Source organism: Cryptomeria japonica, chromosome 10 (assembly GCF_030272615.1).
Source record: "Cryptomeria japonica chromosome 10, Sugi_1.0, whole genome shotgun sequence".
Taxonomy (NCBI): Eukaryota; Viridiplantae; Streptophyta; class Pinopsida; order Cupressales; family Cupressaceae; genus Cryptomeria; species Cryptomeria japonica.
Window position 1 is genome coordinate 797,354,296 of NC_081414.1, and position 12,704 is coordinate 797,366,999.

General features: G+C 34.2%; 1 pseudogene; it reads right to left on the reverse strand.

Moving 5' to 3' along the window:
• Window positions 1–7,169: 7,169 nt before the first annotated feature.
• On the reverse strand, window positions 7,170–9,537 carry LOC131072245 (laccase-17-like; annotated as a pseudogene).
• Window positions 9,538–12,704: the final 3,167 nt, after the last annotated feature.

Below are 12,704 nucleotides of genomic sequence, written 5' to 3' on the forward strand. Positions count from 1 at the left end.
GTTGATTTGCTAGTTGAGCGCAGAAGCATTTTAGTAAGTATCAAATTGGCTATACATTCTTGGGAAGTTCCTTTCCGAAAATAAAAGAAAAATACAAGCTTATATTTCCAAAGAAGAGCAACTAAAATTTTTTGTGTAATATTCACATTTTTTGGTTGTATATATCTATTTTTTTCTTTTTTCATCAGAGGCATCCTTTGTCCTTGATGTCAAAAGTGGGAGAAAGGAATATGAGTTCAAGGAATGTGGTTTTGAGGAATTACATTAGTAAGGGGGAGTTGACACAATCATGTTTTAAATATGTTTTGTCATCAATGACAAAGGGGGAGATTGTTAGACTTGTGCGAATAATGTTGTCATTGATGTCAAACCATTCATCCAATTTTATAATGGACAATGTATACAGACCCGGATAATAATCCGGACGTCTTGGATGTTATGGATGTAGTTATGCAAGGATTGCATGCGGTTAGTATGTATGTGCAGTTCAAGTGTTGCAAGTTTTATTTAGAAGTTTTTATGCAACATGGACAACTTTGAATGATAACCTTTGAGGTCCCATTGAGTTCCCATTAACCTCGGTATCCTAGTGTTAGGAATTCTTGTTGATCTTGGTATCAATTATGCATCCTAGAGTTTGCATTCTTGAAGGCTATCAGAAGTATCTATTCAAGTTTTGTGATTGTGGTTTTCTTGGTACATGTGGAATCTACATTTTGGAGATATTGAGCTTAAGCTTGTCCATTCTCTTGAGTCCGGATGACCCTTGCCCTTTTTACAGTTTTCCTCAGTATATGAATTGGTAATCAAAAGTATGTAAAAGAATTGTGTGAAAGTATTCTGGAGGCCCAAAAACTGTTAATGCAAAATAAACAAGAACACAACCACAAGATAAACACTCGAATTTGTATGTGGAAAACCCAAAATGGGAAAAACTATGAAGAGTGTTAACTCTTAGGAAAATATAAATAGTTATAGTTGTGCTTACAAATAGGTGTCTCATTGATAGATTACAACAATGGCTCACTACTAGACTACTCACTATAGATACAAAGAGAATCAGCTAACTACCGAAATGCTCACTACAAATGAAAATGTTGAACTGCGAAGGTTTGCATCTCCAAATGCATGAGATCGGTTCCAAGTTAAGCTCAAATTACAAATCTTCATATTTTATAGAAGATCTGGCTAGAGATCTTCATACCATTATTTTGCAGCGGGTTCGATAAAGGACCACTGCACTATTGTCCTCCAATAGGTTTGGTAAAGGACCACTACACTGTTGTTGTCTACAACTCTCACATACACTACTTTTTTCACTACCAACTATCTTCCGCGCATCACACACTCTCTCTCTTTATCGATTGTCTTTATTCACCATTCATGTACATTTATACATACTGGAGGATAAAATTATAGAAAATTGTGTTGGCCAAGCCCAATATGTTATCAATAAGCTTACTTTTGTCAAGTCTGTTTGATATTTTGAGGACAACTTCAATTGGTTAAAAAATTATTATTTTAAATAAGTGTAAATACTGATTGACCCCCTCCTCTTAGCATTTAAGTTCTTTCAACTTGATCAACGTTCCTCAACCCGCTTATAGTTTTGGTGTAAATATATGTATGAGGAAATTGGAAATTCTTTGGTCTATTTTGTGAAGCTGGACATGAGTACTTGTAACTTTTACCACACTTCCTATACTCATCTTGGTGGATATTGATCTTTCAGAAGCTTTATCTAGGGAAATTGTTTTACACAATATTTATTTCCTTTGGACTTAATTGATTGAGGATGACATCATCTCCTTTCATTCTAGGTTCTATCTATCTATTGGATATGTGGCCTTTACTTGTCCTCATATATCTCATAAGTTTTCTTCCACTTCTTGGTGGAATAATACTTGTCATGATCACCTCACAATGTTTACTGATGATTTGGATTGTGATTATACTAATTTAGAGCCTCCTTCTCCTTCTCCTTTAGCTCTTACAACCTAAAACTCTATTTACTATACTATTTACAAAATACTAGAAGTTGATTTTACTATTCTTGAAACTCTACCCAAGCTTTGATAGTTGTTCTTGATGCTTGTATTCACTTTTTACGATTGTATTGATACCAACGTTTTGGTTAAATCAACCCCAACTTTATTTTCAACTATTCTTGGTTGAAGCCTTTTTAAAGGTACCTCTTCCCCCTCTTATCATAAGTTTTTATATTTTGATGATGGATCTTCTTAGATAGTTGTATAATGCAAGAATAAGTGTCTTCCTAAGAATGTTTCCCATCCACATGCCTTGATGTTGGATTATCTGTATCATAGTTTAGATTCAAACTTGGATGTATCTTAATCTCTTCTAGCTTAGTATTTTTTTGGCTTGTTTTTCCATATTCTATTTTTTTTAGGGTTGGTTTTGGTATTATATGTCATTTATGTTTTGTGAAAGCTTCTGGGTCCTTTCAAAACCCTACTTAATTAATAAAAAATTAATGGTACTATATAGGCTCAGAAGCTATCATCCATTCCCCCACATGTAGAGTGCACCATCATGTCATCCATCAATCTTCTGATAGTTCTGATACTTAATATAAGTATAGATCCAATAGCCAACAAGATGAGAGGGGGGGGTGAATCATACAAACTTAATCATCCATAAAAACATTAGATTCAACCTCGGTAACATATATATCAGTCATATAACCAAAAACTGTCAAACATGCAAACTCAAAAGCATATGAACAATATAAACCTCATAACACCAGATTTAATGTGGAAACCCAAATAGGGAAAAACCACTATGGGATTTTGGACACACTAAGAAATATACTCTTCTAGAGTATTCTCAGTTAAAAGCAAATCCTATTAAATATTACAAACACATTGCTAGATGTGACCCGGTTAAGGGATTTCCCTCAGATCTGTAAGGATCTTCACTTTGTTAGAAGTGACCTTGTCAAAGGATTTCAAACATTCAATCAGAATGTCACCTTGTTAGAAGATTTACATATAAGACTGTTAAGTCCACTCGGTTAAGAGATTTCCTGTCACTTTCAAAAAATAACAGTAATACAATCTATCTGCAACTTCACATCTAAAATGCTAAAGAAAATTCCTATTTGTTCAATACAATCTAGACATAGAACTAATCTTGTCTATCTGCTGGGCATCAATACTCTGTTATTCTAATAGATCTTCAAGCTTCTGTGCTTGGTAATCACTACGTAGCATCCCTGTGCATACACTTGCCCACATACATTGTTTATCAACAGTTTCCTATTTATAAACAATCTTCTAACCACTTAATCTCCTTGATCACATTTCTCATGATCAATCATAGCCATCAGATCTTAAATCTTTTCCAAGTTCATTGTATCTTTCGATCTGAAAATGTTTTACCCCACCTTGGAACTTGCACATTCACCTTAGAACTTGTGTTAGGGTAATGTAGTTCAATCTGAGTTGTAGATCTTCTTGCCGACTTTCCATTGCCTTAGATTCGTTTAACAAACTTCTTCCACAACTTGCCAATCATTGATCTGCTCCAGCTCATCAACTTCTTTCATTAAATATCACATGTAAACATTTAATGCATTCTGTTATCGCTTGGTTACAACTCGGTGAATACTAAACTTCACTCGTCTTCATTAACCGACTGCGATAACCTTAGGGTTTACCGACTAGGTTCTTTGCTTGATAACATAGTATAGTATTAACCTTTACATTCTACAACATATGTATGATGTTAAAACAATCTAAAACATCAAGATCTCATCATTGTCTGACTCGGTAGAGTTGCCCATTGAATAACTTATCCCCTTATTGATCATATTCTTTCCCGTGTCTTTACCGACTCCTTTATAATCTTCATATCATATTTCTCAAGATATGGCAACATCATATTGAATTAGAAAATCAATTTCTTGACATCAATGACAAAATAATAATATCAAGATAGTAAAACATCTTTAATCAGTTATGTCCATAATCATCAACAACCTTCTCAATATCCTTATAATGTAATATTGCCAACATCTTCTACTTGTGGGATTAGGTAGTTGTCCCTCTACAAATATAAGCTTTACATATAGTTTGGGTAGAGTGTTTCTAGTTCACAATATAGAATATTGTTTGTTAAAGGTAAACATAAGCAACCTTATATATATTTTCCATTATTATGGGTTGTACCTCTTTAGTCTTCCTTGGAAATGTAGGCGTACACAACCTCTCATTACTTGATCATGGGATCCTACTTCTCACCATATAACATCTATATATAAATTGTTCACATGCAACATGATAAGTGCATAAAATTATTCTTCTCCTATTTTTCATGTTATTGCCTTTCTTTAGACATGCTATTATATAGCAATAATTATGAAATTTGCAACTCCAACTTTCAATTGAAGTAAACTTATTTCAACTAACTAAACTATAGAATTGTCTACATACAAATTTGTCCTGAATATCGAAAGGTAACATAAATTTCTAACATTCACGTATAAATTTAATTATGTATTTTGGGTAGTGTAGACACCTTAAATTATCCTAATCTAATTAAATAAATATATTTTTATTTAATTGTTTCCCTTTCTTCTATTAATTAAATAAATTTCAATTTATTTAATTAATTCACAAATATTTTTCTAAGTCTTTTCTAATCCTAATTTTATAAATTGTTTTATTTATTTAAATCCCTCTTTTCCTAAATTAAATAAATATTTTATTTATTTAATTTATCTAGCTCTGCCCTTCTATTGATTAAATAGTTATTTATTTATTTAATTAATTTATTTAGCTTTTTCTTTCCATGAGAAGTGGCATTCATCTCTTAATTTTCCTTTAACAACCTTTCCAATATTTTATTTCCTATATCTACTCTGAGCCAACCATTTGTCTTTTCATATCTTAATCTTATCCCTCCATTTTTAGGATATTCTCTATAAAATATGACTCTCCTCTCTTTCCATATCAAATCAAGTTCAAGTATACCTACAGTTTGCCAAATTGTCTATTACAACCATATCCATTTGCCATTGAGCTCCTATGCAAGCAATCAAATCTAAGAACAACCATACTAAGCAAGATCAATGGAGATAGAAGGACAATGAAGATCAAAACCATTGAATGTGTAAATGGTGTAATTTGATTGAGTTCACGATTTTACATGTTTATGGTTCTTCATTAGTGTTGTGTTGGATTTCATTGTAGGTATAGGGTTTTGTGGTTAAATCTTGTTCAGATTTACAATATTAGAGATTCAAATTCAACATAAACATTTTGACATGTGCCCAATGGGACTCATTTTTTTTTTACTTTTAGCATTTTCAAGTTTGTAGGGCTAAATTTTGCAACAATTTTATTGTGATGACAGGTTTATAGCAATTTCTATCACGTCTTTGTTGCCTCTACCAAATTTGGATTTTGGTCACCTTTCTGGTCCTTATTGGAATGTTTGTGTCGATTTATGGTGCATCTACAATGATTTTGGTTGCGTGCAGGTTTTTTGCATTTTTGTTCTATTTTGACATGTTTATACCTTGTTTTGGCATGTTTTTTTATTCATATTGGTGCATTTTTGAATCATTAGGTTTTCCAGTTTATCTACAAATTTTATAGACTGACATCTCCCTTTGCCACACATTTTAATCTCTTTCTTTTATTTTGTAATTTACAACCATATCATATGCCCCTTCAATTCATTCCTTTCTTATTTATAATATTCTTAGTTTAAACTTACAACCCAAATATTCCTCTAATTTGAGCTATTTATGACATATTGTCTTCTTGATTCCTCTACTAACTTGGAGTGGGCTTTGATTTTCCTTTCATGCTATGGTCTCATTTGATGTGCTCCTACATCATAATGCCCCATGTGCTATTATTATATTTCTTTTGACTCTCAACTCCAATAGAGGTCAATCTCTAACTCATGGGCATTTCCAAGCATGCAACTAGTTTGGTTGTTACAATAAAGATGTTCATTCTTAGGCCTTTCCATCTTTTATGAGAAGAGATTTCTCTCAACAAAGATTGTCACAAACAACTCACTATCATTCTACTTCTCACTTGGCTTCAATAGTGGGACTATTAATTGGCTAGAATTTGAGCAGTTCTCTTAGTTGGCAAATACTATTTCTCATGTTCAAGTTAATACTAAAGATTAAAATGTTGAATAATGTTAAATATGGTAATGATAGTTGGGAACCTCTCATGAATACTTTAGACTCTATTAATATATGGAGATGAATTGGATGAATGAGATCCACATCCTCCCCCTTATACTACCACTCTTACTACATAGCAACCTTTTAATAATTGCATTGTTCATTGTTGTGGGCATTAGCCCCATTTGAACTTTTAATATGTAACTAATTTTACCTACCTTTACTTAAAATATGTATAAAATTGTTTTTAAATTAATAATATCTATATTATCCATAAACAAATCTTTAATCAATTTATTTAAAATTTATTATATAACATTTATAAAAAAAAATACAAAGTAAAATCTAATTATTGATAACATTTTTATTTTTGAATTGTAAAAGTTTCTTTCACAACAACGATTTAAGATGTCCTGCACAAGAGTAAAATATATCAATTGCCTTACTACTACGTGAACATAGAAAAATAGTATATTAAAAGAAAAATCTTAGAAATTATGCATTTTGTTGAAGATCTAAATTTTATAGTTGATTTTTTATAATGATTATCAACTTTATCTTTTAAAATAATTTTATAAAAATTTAAATGGTATTTGGCATCTCCCCTTTCATACAATACGCTCTTACTGAAATTTTGATTCTAATTTAAAAAAACACTAAAATTTAAATACAGCCATACAACCATCAAATTTAGGTACTTGGAGTCTGTAATTCTCAAAATGTGTACTAGTTTCAGCATTTCCAAATAAAATCTGCTTTTATAGCAGCCTTGTTTTCGTTAACTGGATGGTGACAGGCCAACAAAATTTGCCTCCTTATCGTTTGATTAAAATAATTACAAACACAACTTTGTTCGACTCGATGTACAATTATTGATGGTGCTTAAATACCAATGGAATCATGCGCTTTCCATATTACTTACACAAACTATAAGCTATGGCATAACTATAAGCTTACACTCTAAAGCATGACATTATGGTCGCGATAGAATATGTAATTTTCAGCAGGATGGAAGATCTTTGGGAGGAGGAGGAAGAGATTGAGATTTCTTGTTTCCATCCAGAACAACCCACGCCATTTTCAATCCCCAGCTTGTGTGCACTTCAAGATGACAATGCATGAACCACACACCTGCAGTTACACAAACTTTATTACTACTTATATTGAACAACGGGAAACAGTCAAAACATTATTATAATTGACAGGGTTTTATAGATAGGTTATATGCAAGAGTACCTGGATTATCAGCTAGGAATCTGAGGGCCACCCAACCTCCACTGGGAACACCGACTGTGTTTCTTTCGGGAGGATCCACCAGATTGAAGTTAGAGGGGTCAGTGCTTCCATTGTAGTTTCCCACACCTTGACCCACTATGAAGAAATTGTAGCCGTGAAGATGCAGAGGATGGCTCTCTGGCCCTACGATGCTTGTCTCTTGAAGAACAAGTTCTATGGTGCTGTTGAATGGAACCACTTTCAGCCTTGTGTCGTTCAGAGTCCTTGTGTTGTTGGGAGGAGTGCCTGTGTAGTTGAAAGGAAATGGTGGGTTGTCAGGGAAACTTGTATTAAAAACTCCTTTGGATTGCCCAAAGAAGTGAGCTTGAAGAAGAGCTGTGGTGGGAAGAACGAAAGATATGTTGTTAATGGAGGCTGCAAATTTGGTGCCGTTGGGGCCTTGGCATGTTTGTCCTTTAGGACATGGATTTAGCCCTAATCCCACAGTGAATAGGAATTTTCGGTCTACAGTGTGAGGAACTGCTGCTGGGAATTCCCTACTGGCCAAACTTCTGAGCTTTTGACTGAAATTGGTAGCGAAAGAGGTATCATTCAATGCTGGAAGAGTTGGTTTCATCAGAGGAATGGACGAGACTGAATTAGCTGCTGTAGAATTCGAAATATACTCTAGAATTCCAGCAGTGGTTGAGTTATCGAATGTTCCAGTGCCAGTAACTTAAGGACGTGCAGACATGACAAACGTGGCATTTGGTGGATGAGATTTTGTTGTGAGGAGGACGTTTATGGTCTGGCCGGGAGATATAAGAATAACATTAGTTTGGAATGGCTTCACATACACAGCGTCTGTTTCCACAACAGTTAATGTGTGATTGGCTATTGTGAAGAATAATTCATCATTGAGAGCAGCGTTGATTATGCGAAGAAGGTAAGTCTTTCCAGGGGTCACTTTGAGCTTTAATGTATCTGCATGCAAACATACATTCATGTCATACACTCAATGTAATACCTCTCAGAATAAATAACACAATGATCATTCTAATAAGATGACGATTATCCTTTTTTTTCTGAGAGGATGGTCAAGGCATATGTATCTTCCCTCACCATTTGAAGAGCAGTTATACAAAAGTCCAGGTAGTCCATTAATGGTATATGCATCTGACACATTGGGTCCCCCACCATTTTGCATTGCTTGGTTGATAACAGCTTCTGTGTCTGCATTCCACCATTCCCCTGCAGTGTCCAACACAATATCAGTATTTTTATTTCAAATTAGACAACCTTGGACTAACAATTGCAATACATGATAAGATGAACCAAGCGAAATTCAGAAGCCATGGTTGTTATTTTTTACCAAAAGCAATAGGCACTTCATGGTGTGGCTTAGGGAATGGATAAGAATCATGCTTTTTGGGATAGATAATAATGGGTCCATACAAACTCGCTCGCAGCCATGAAATGTGAGCATGCCACCAGAGTGTTCCTCTCTGCCCTTTAATGGTAAACTTGTAAACATAGCTCTGCCCAGTTTGAATTGGACACTGAGTGACATATGCAGGACCATCAGCCCATCCAGATCTAAGCTGCCGAACTCCATGCCTGAATGTTTGAATAAACAACAGACCACAAGATTAAAACAAGAACCAAAATCTTTACAGTTTGGAGCTTTTACACAATAACATACCAGTGAATAGTAACGTTGTTTTTCACATGATTTGTTACGTTGACTTCTACTCTGTCACCTTCCCGAGCATATAATGGAGGCCCTGGGAACCGCCCATTCACAGTTATCAGAGGCTTTGTATGGCAAAGGCGGGTCATATTCTTCATTTGAATCTGCACATGATTGAAAAAAAGAACAAATATAAAACTTCCCTTGAATTCCATCAAACTGTATGAAATCAAACCTGTTCTAAGATTAACATTATCTCAAGCAATGCCATAAAAAGAAACAAAATAAAATAATTATTAATGTTCATAGCTAACTTCAAAATATAATTAGACTGAAAACCCACATCAAACTTATAGTGTCGCGTAACACCCGAGTGCTTTCCCCATGCAAAATGACCAACAAACGCCAATGCTAAAAGTGGGTAAACCAGGCCATCATATATCCTAAAACTGGCAATTGCCATAATGTTGTGATCTTAATAGTTCAAACACAGACAGAACGTAGTTGCTACTGTTGATGATCTCAGACCTGTGTGGGGATATATATATACACAGAGAAAATATTGGTGGTGTGATTCTCTCCGTTTCGTTTGGTGGGTTGGTAGGCGATGCTAATATTTGACGACATATACACATCCATATAATTAATATTATCGTTAGTAACTGCATTTGCATTTCTTTATTCTACTTTCATGGCTTCTTGGCGTTGACATTCTGCCACCTCGTCTGTTTGATGTTGAGAGAGCGGGGACTCTAATCTAGAGTGACAGTAAAGTAAAGCATTAGCCCATTTGCAACCAACTTGTTTTCTATTGCTATTAATCCGTCTTCCTAAGCATGTATTGGTGCACCAACTGGACATTTTCAATTTTGTAGTTAATCCAATATATAATTTGCATGAATTTGTCTTTAGAAAAGTGATGTTGTACACATAAATGTAAGAATTATTTCTTTTAGATCCACACAATTCTATGCATGATAGTTGCGTGCTCTCTCTCTCTTCAGTCACACCATGCATCTTCAGGGATTTGTACTATGTTGACAACAATATAGCTGAATCCTATATAAATATTGCTTCAAAATATGCACAACCTACACATGGGTGAACATGTGTTAGCTAATTCATGCTAGTTGGACTCTATACGTTTCAGATAGGTAGCAATTTATAGAGGAAAATAATATATCCATCTAACTAGCACCATACAAGTTCGGCATCTAACACCCACCCATTCAAATGTAAGGAAAATTATTTGTGCAAAAAATTTGTTACCCTTCTACTTGTAGGTATTATATATATATATAGAGAGAGAGAATTTATGAAAAAAAAATTGTAATAATTCAGTCAATTTTGGGATTCATTGTACAATGTTCAAATCCTTATTGGACAATTGTGGTTGCAATCTTCTTCCTTCACTTATCCAACATGCTTGTGGATTTAAACCCCAACATTGATGCTACTGACATTTCTACAAGGTGACTTTGCAAGCATTCATGTTTGTGCTCTATAACTTCATTGGGCTCGTGTACTCATAGCCTTTGAGCACTTGCTAGGTTTGGACTATTCTACATTCATGCTAGGGGTGAGGTCCTCCGATTGTGGCTTCATCCGGTATGGACCAGACTAAAAAGCTCAATCTCACCAATAAAAAAAATAATTCACTTAATTTTGATGATAAAATGTTTATTTATTATCATATTTTTCTTATCTAATCCTGGACATCTCTAGTAAAAAAGTACAAAAGAAGTTATAATTTTTGAATGACATTTGAATATTCAAAACATAACGTTTTATCCTCACCTTTGCCTAAATCACTACTATGATACAATATATTGAGATGCACAAATATAATAGTGGTAAAAAGAAAATATAGATGATAGACGTAATATTACATAAGATATATTCATGGTCCAAGATGCCCCAGTATCCAATACTGTAGATATATAATAATCCCTCAAGGAAGGGTAAAATCATATAAAAATCTTAATGGAAGAAGTGATTCCATGCTATATCTCCAAGCAATCCCAAATATATTATCATAAGAAAAAACATATCCTTAGAATGATAATAATAAAATCCATTATATGGGCATCCTCCTTAATGCATAAAATTTAGTAGGTAATCCTAATGAAGGTTTTCTCATCATATAATATAATTAATTATAGACATTATTTATATGACCATATATAACTATATTATGCCCAGATGTTTCCCACTAATGGATATCTTCATTGACCTATACAATATAATATCATATCCCTAGGTACCTAACAAATGGTATAAAATGCAATGGCTACCTCCCATTCACTCCTCATCATTTTAGAATCCTCTTTCTTGCATATTGTTGTTTCACCTGCCCTAGATCTAATTGTGGATCATGGATCACAAGGGATTACCTTTTTGCTTGATGGGATCTTCTTTACTCTAGCTACATCCTTGAGTATTTCAATTGGTTGTGGGGGAAAAATTTCTACTAGCGCAAATGTGGCTTGTGTGACTAGTGTGACTACTAGTTTCTTTGGTGCCCTTGCTTCTACCATTGCTCAATCTTCTTTGGCATCTACTTTGCTTGGGGCTAGATCTATGTTTTCTTCTTGTGTGGGACCTATGGGTCCTAGGGTTGTGGGAAAGTCTCCTCCAAAGGCCTCCTTTGTATATCTAGTGTGGAAGCCCTATGTGCAAGCTCCTAACTAGTAGTGTGTGCTAATTGTTTGTGCCTCTGCTAGCTCTATAGTAGTTCTAGGCCAAGAAGTGATCAACAATGTATCATTCCTTTTGAGAAAGGAAGTGATTTGTAATGTTAGCTACATGTGGCCATCACTTCCAAATTTACATTAATGTATTTGTTATAAATTGATGCTTTTGGTGAAGGGTAAGAAGGAGATCTACCCTTTTTCTATAGGTTTCTTTTTTGTTTTTATTAATTTTTTTTATTCTTTTGAGGCTACTTTAGATGTTAATTACTGAGAGTGGGATTCACATCCTCTCTTGGATTTTCCTTGGACCACTCTTTTAACCCTTTTAAGGAGTAAACTGACATTTACCTCTTTTTTGTGAGATGTCCTTATTGTTGAATAGCTGGAATACTAAGAGGGGGCAGGTGAGGGTGGGGTAGGGGGGAGGGGTAGGGCGAATCAATATTCCTAAAATCCACAACAACAACATAATAAAAAGAAATGAGTGATCAATTGAACATCAAAAGTAGACATACCATCCACAACAACATACACAAGAGAAGACCAAATGTTTGCGTGGAAACTTGTTAGGAAAAAACCATGAAGAGGGTTAACTCTCAATTTAATATAACTAGTTATAAAATATTAAAAATGCTCGTTGCCTAAGGCTCACCACCAAAAGGCTTACTGCCCAAAAGAGAACAAATAAACAAAATGAACTACTATAGCTACATCTTACATATGCATAGAGTAGAGTTCCAATTAAGCTTAGTGGACAAACTTCACACTTCATTCACTCTTCAGTTATCTTCTTTAATCACATATCACAATTGGTCATCATGTTTCACTTTTTATCTCTTTATCGCTCTATTTCTCTATTTTTCTATATCTTTCATCAAAGGAATACATCACATATATATGTCAAACCATATCTCAAGTCAACCACACATGCCTTAAA